Below are 6,704 nucleotides of genomic sequence, written 5' to 3'. Positions count from 1 at the left end.
AATCCCCACAAAATCATTCCTTAACATGACATTTCTCAACCCTCCTTACCTTCAGAAGCAATTCAGGGCTCCCCGTTGCTTTCATGATAAAGTCCAAAATCACTAGATATTCAAGCCCTCTACCAACTGGCTCTAACCTACCATTCCAAACATTTCCCTGCTATTCTCTAACTCAGCCCCCAAACCGTCCAGCTGGTCTCCTTACTGGCCCTCTGCCCTGGGCCTGATGTCTGCTTATTCACCCATACCCTGTCCTTTCTTTAAGGTCCACTCCTAGTGTTTTCTGCTGTCTAGAATCCCCAGTGACCCTTCTCTTAAAACTTTCATGCATTTCCTCTCCACCTTACAGTCACTGAAGTGGTACATAATTCTATTGTGGCTGTATATTGTGACTTAACTTTGTGTATATTTGTGTCCAATATCCCTGGTGAAATTATAGGCTTTTTGAGGGCAGAAACTACCTTTCTCTTCTCTCTCTGCTCCATGAGAACATAGAGCAGTCCTTGTTTTAGTGATTGTTCCAACATTGTTTGTCAAGGATTGTATTTGGCCTTAGGCTGTCTGCACTCTTCACTCCAGGCATACCAGAGTCCTTGTAATTCCCCAAATAGACCTTTACTGCTTATTTCCAGGTATTCACATGAGACATTCCTCCTGCTTGAAACTCTTAAACCTCGCACACTCCTCCTTCCTCCAGTTCCAGGTTTTCTGGAACACTAGTCGGCCTCAGCTTGAATGTCACTGCTTCCAGAAAGTTCTCCTTCATCCTGCAGGACCAGATCAGGCTTGTTTCCCCCAGAAGCTGTGTTAACTACAAATCAGCAAGTGCCCCACTGTGTGTTAGTTAAGGCTCTTTGGACTATATGTAATGGAAAAGCAACTCAAATTTGGGGGGAAAAGGGAATATATCATCTCAGGTAACTGCAATGGCCAGGGTAGAGCTGGCCTCAAAGTATGTGGTCAGTTTACATTCTCTCCTCATTCTCTTTCTCTATTTCTCTATCTACAGGCTCTATTTCATTCTGTGTGGGCCTCACCCTCTCTGCAGTAGAAAGCAGGGGGGCAGGCAGGGCTGGGGGAGAGCCTGCCTGTGGAGGGTACTGGGTTTACATCATCCCAATGACCTCAGAGAAAACAGAGCTGCTTTCTCCCGGCAACTACATATTAACCCCCAGGGAATTAATGTGATTGGTCTGGCTTGAGTTTACAGGTTTATTCCTGGGATAATCACTATGGCCACAGGTCTGGCGGTCAAGTGTGAGTCACCTGACCCCAACTTCCTATGGTGTCATGGGGGTAGAAAAAGCTACTATAATTGGTGCTCTCCGCAGACCACTTGGAATTGAAAAAGAGAACTTCCAATAGCAAGGAGGAGCCTGTTACCAAAAAAAAAAAAAAAAAAAATGGGGGCAGAAGGAATGCTGGAGAGACAAAAACAATGTATGTTCAGTACACAGCATCCACATGCCTCCTTCACTTACTGAAAGCCACCTTAGGATGTTATTGTACCTTGGTCAGTATATCTTCTTGGTACCTGGTACATAGGGATGTGGAATTGATATCTGATAAATGGGTGAATGAATGAATGAATGAATGCTCTGAGTGCCAATGAAATATCCAGAGTTCTAGATGAGGAAACACAGTGTCATATTCAAAAGCTTAGGTTTGCAAGTGACAGCCATTGGCTGCTATTGCTTTGCTTCTTCAGCCAGTGCAATAATGGCTACAAATGGAGGACTTGCTTTGGCTGTCTGCTCAACAAATTCATAGAGTTTCCAAAGAAGCACCCAAACTTAACATGAGATCCAGCAGGATGAGAACCTAAGTTCAGCCACCTACCTCTTTAGGCCTGAATCCATCCAATAGAGCGTCGTAAGAAAAACCGAGCGGCGTGTTACCAAGGAAGAGGACAGTTGAGATGCTTCAGGAAAATCAACAAGAAGACTTCTGCATTTCTTATCAGATGCGAGCAGAGAGAGCTGGCAAGTGAGTTGCTTGATTTGACTACCCTGTTGGTAGTATATGCTCACAGCATAAGAATAATCCCATTCAAAGATTATAGTAAAATTGGCTTATATACCCCTGCTAGATAGTAAGATCCTCAAAGAGGAGAACCCTATCTTTATCTCCATGTAATCCCCTCAAAGCAAAGGACCTCAATCCATCTGGAGTCTTCACTAACCTAATTTTACAAATCCACAGCTGATGGGATCTTGGCTTTCAGAGACAGAACTCCCATCTTGATTCCAGAATAACTTAATTTATGATTGAGTTCCTTTATCTCTTTATAGATTCCGTAATTAAGGTAAACAACAAAGCTTTTAAAATCCATTTTAAAATGTAGGCCTTACCCTTACCCATTTTCCTGTCATCTGCCAAAAGCCTTTTGTCTCCTAATAACTGAGGCACCATAACATAAATATGGTGATCATACCCAACTGTGCATCACTACATAATTTAGACCAAATACACACACACACACTTTTCTTTCAGGAATAAGCTCCTTTAGAGTCCCTCTCAGATGTGACAGGAGAAATCCATATTCCTTAATCTTAAAATGCTCAGGCAGTCACAAGAAATTTGAAAGTTTATTTTAATTCTTAAATTCATTAAAATTTTTGACTTACCAATAAAAGAACCTTGCTGCTAAATAATTGGTGATGTTGTTATCTATTTTACTTCCCAAAGCATTCTATTAACATTATAACCTAAATTGGTAACTTTTTTATTACCACCATTGATATAATTAACTATTAGCTATCATTCCATCTGGTTGGTATGCCATCATTCTCCTCCCATCCTTCATGACTTTGATTCATAAACATTTCTTAAACACATTGTAGCCTTCTCAGACACAACCCTAATCATGTACTCCTCCTCAAAATCTTCTGGCTGGGCTGAAATTCAAATACCTTAGCCCACATTCCAGAGCTTTCACAAGATCCCAGCCCTCTTGCTAACTAACCTTTTCCCTCTCTGATACAACGTGGACAATCTGTGTTCATCTGACCAAATTACACACCAAACACAGCACACACAAGCCTCCAGTCTCTTGGCCACAGCGTCCTCTTATGCCTAGATTGTTCAGCCTCTCTTCTCCACCAGTCCAGCTCCTCCTCTTTCTCCAAAGGTCAGACTATGTCTCACAGCCTTGAGCTGCCTTCCGTGAGCTCTAGGCCTACAGAGAGTGCTTAGCCTGTGAAATCACAACCTTGGAGGGCTGGCCTCTAGACTGACACATAGGTTCTGAATGGTGTGACATAACTTCTGTTGTCTCCAAACTCCCTCTGCATGCATTTTCAACTCTGCTGGCTAGATGTATATTGAAGGCAAAAATCTTGTTATACTTGTGTGTATTCCCTACACAACTTAGCCCAAAACTGTGGTAGTTTTTCAACATATATTTATTGTTTTTCAATTTCTGACTTTTCTTACATGTCTGAAGGACATTAGAAGAAACAGCTTTCTATTTTAAACCACTTAACTATTCCCTCTTTGGTTCAGGATAGGTATGAGCTTTAAAGACAGTGAACCAGAGAGTATAGATGGCATTGTAGTTAAGAAAATTCTCTCCTGAGAATTGCTACTTTTGTAACACACTGGGTTAAAAGTTTATTTAAGGAAGGAGAAAACAATTAAAAAGGGGTAGTACCTAACTGGGTCCTTCCAGTGCTACTTTATGGTTTGTCAGGTTCAAATTCAAAATCACAGAACAGGGAGACCTGATTCATGGTGGTGACCTAAGCACAGATTATCTGCCTCTCTTTCCTCCAAGGATCCTAGAAAAATGATAGAAGAGAGATGTTTTAAAATAATGAAACCAAAACTGTTCAGGAAAAGTAGAATGCAGCATCAATGGACTAGAAATGAAGGCATTTCTGGAAGATAAAAAGCACATGAAACTACAATGATGGTAAAGTGAGAACTGAGGAAAGGGCAGGAAAGTCCTGGACAAGTTCCAAGCTCAGAGTCAACAAATGCAAAGCTGGAGGGGTGGGGGAGATGGCAGGGTGGGGAGTGAGAAACCACCGCCATAATTAATTAAAGTAACTACATTTGAAACAGCTGAACCAACGAGGCAATCCCACCCCTGCCCCATTCCTGCAGATCAGCCAACAATTAGAGGCTTTTGCCTTCTGGGCGAGGCCTAGAGAAAATTCCCTTGGGAATGAGAGCAATCTGCCTGGAGAATGGTCCTTTACTGAGACTGGGCATTGTGCATGGTAGGAGTAGATTCCAGCCAGAGACAATTCTGGACTTCTGTCATAGCCGCCAGGGAGATAACTGGAAGAAGAAAGCTTCTCAGCTTGAACAGAATAACCAATCATCCTGGATTGCTCAGACAGTTCCTTATGTTATAATCCCCACACAATTATTAATAGTTTTCCTTTCATGCTCAAGAAGTCCCAATTTAAGTAATAAATTATATAGTCACCTTATCATGAATAAGACACACTGAAGCCATATTTCTCAAACTGGAGCCCAGGCACCTTGTGATAATCTGATACTGTCCCACCCCCACCCACCCCCATCGCCCCAGATCAGTCTGGCTGTGCAAGTCATCATCCACACAGAGGGTTCTGATATTATTTGGGCAACAGGAGACACAGATGCCATAGGGAAAACACAAACGCAAATAGAGGTTCTGACATTGCTTGCCACACAGGGTATTTCAGAATCTACAACTGATATTTTTAAAGATTATCATTAAAATGAAAACCAACTGTTAAAAACTTTTAGAGGACTCATTGAGTCCTAAGATGCTATATATGGGGACACAGCCCAAGAATTACTAAATAAAAAATTCAGTGGACAATCTGTATAGTTGAATGTCATAGATAACAAATGCAGATGTAGCAAATTCCAAGAAATCTCTCAAAATATGGCACAGAAAGACAAGATGGCAAATATGAGAAAAAAAGAAGAGATTTGTGAGGTAATGGGGTAATGGAAATTTTGAAAACATAAGACAGAGGCTACAGAAGGAAGGAGATAACCAAAGACATAATACAAGAAAAGTTCTCTGAACTGAAGGCAATACATGCAACTTCATATTTAAAAGACCCACTAAATCATAGGCAGTATGAGTGGAAAAGAAATGAAGAAAAGAAAGACCCATTTCCACATGCCCCCCTACCCCTACGCCCCACCCCAACTCTACACCCTTGTTGCTGCATGGGTGCTGATCTCACCCCAGCCAAGATGATGGTAAAGTATTTACTGAGCCAGAGTGTGCTCCAGAGTTCCTAGAACCAAGTGTTTGCTGCCTTCTGGCAGCAGTAACCGAATCCCTTTTGCAAACTTGTCTTGATGGAAGACATAATGCACCAGGAGGTAACCCCTGACCAGAACCTCCTGTCCCAGACTCCTGACCAAGACCAACAGGTTGCCCTGCTGGGCTGCTGGGCCAAGTGACTATTTCCTGGAGGATTCTAGGGGCCCAAAGAACCAGACCATGACCACCTTCACCTGGAACATCAACCACACCCAGCTGATGGTGGTGGAGGAACATGTGTTTACTGTGTGAGGATGGGCTGAAATCCACTGGGAAACTTGGGTCTCCTCTAGCTTATTTGGCATCTCCAGAGCTGTCCAGGAATTTGATCTCACCTAGTTCAAAAGCAATATGACCAAGATCATGAAAGGTTTTAAATACATCTTGGCCAAGCTGCAAGGTGAGGCTCCTTCCAAAATCATAGTTGAGACGGCCAAGGAAGCCAAGAAGAAAGCAAAGGATATGGCACTGGCAGCTACAGAGAAGGCCGAGGGCCTTGCCAGCAAGGCAGCCACCAAGAAGCAGAAGCAGCAGCAGCAGCAGTTGGTGTAGCCAGCCCGGGCCCACCAGCCGTGCTCCCTCTGCCCTCCCACCCTGTACTTTATTAGTCAAAGTCTACTGTCTGGGTGCTGGGTTGGGGGTGGTGTCTCTGGTATCTACAGTGCACAAGACACATTACCCACAGCTGGGTGGGGCCTGCTTATTCCCACATTGGATAGCTGAGGAGATGGGTGTCATGACTTGCCCAGAGTCACAGACAGCATGCAGGCAAAGTGGTTATAAATGCTAGACTGTAAGCTCCAGGAAAGCAGGGACCTTTGTTTTGTTCTTTGCTGCATCCCAAATACCTGAAACAATATTTAGCACATAGTAGGCACTCAATAAATTTGTTGAATTCAAAAAAATTTTTAAATCCATTTTACCTTAACATACTGAGAATATTCTCTTCTGATGAAAATAGGCTTGTGACCAGGGTTAATTTATTTCTATTTAGGTCTAACCACAAATTCCTTGGTTTGTAGTAAATATTTGCATGATCATAGGGCCATTTTCATTGGTTCTTACTTTTATTAATCAAATTACAAAATAAAGAAAACATGATAATCACAAAACAAAGTGCAACTATAAACTTTACCAAGGTGAAAATGACAATCAAACATGAGAGAAAAGAGAAGGGCTACAAGAGCATGTAAGTAATTTTTCATAGCAGAAAATAAATAGAAGTCTAATTTCAATAAATCTAAGACTAGAAGTTTTAATATATGAATATAGTAATTAAAATTACAAAGATGTTCTTTGCAATAACTAAATGTAACTAACAAAACCTGAGGATAGAGTGAATGATGGGGAATGAGTAACACTGCCATTGCACTAAATATTCCATGCTCCAAAGCAAGGAGTCAACAGACGTGGCCCAAACTTTGTAGAT

General features: G+C 42.0%; 1 pseudogene; it reads left to right on the top strand.

Moving 5' to 3' along the window:
- The first annotated feature begins 5,205 nt into the window (after nucleotides 1-5,205).
- Nucleotides 5,206-5,827, top strand: LOC150015217 (PRELI domain-containing protein 1, mitochondrial pseudogene; annotated as a pseudogene).
- Nucleotides 5,828-6,704: the final 877 nt, after the last annotated feature.

The sequence above is a fragment of the Furipterus horrens genome, unplaced genomic scaffold (assembly GCF_987537825.1).
Source record: "Furipterus horrens unplaced genomic scaffold, mFurHor1.1.pri manual_scaffold_3, whole genome shotgun sequence".
In the NCBI taxonomy this organism is placed as follows: Eukaryota; Metazoa; Chordata; class Mammalia; order Chiroptera; family Furipteridae; genus Furipterus; species Furipterus horrens.
This window is presented reverse-complemented; position numbering and strand designations above follow the sequence as displayed.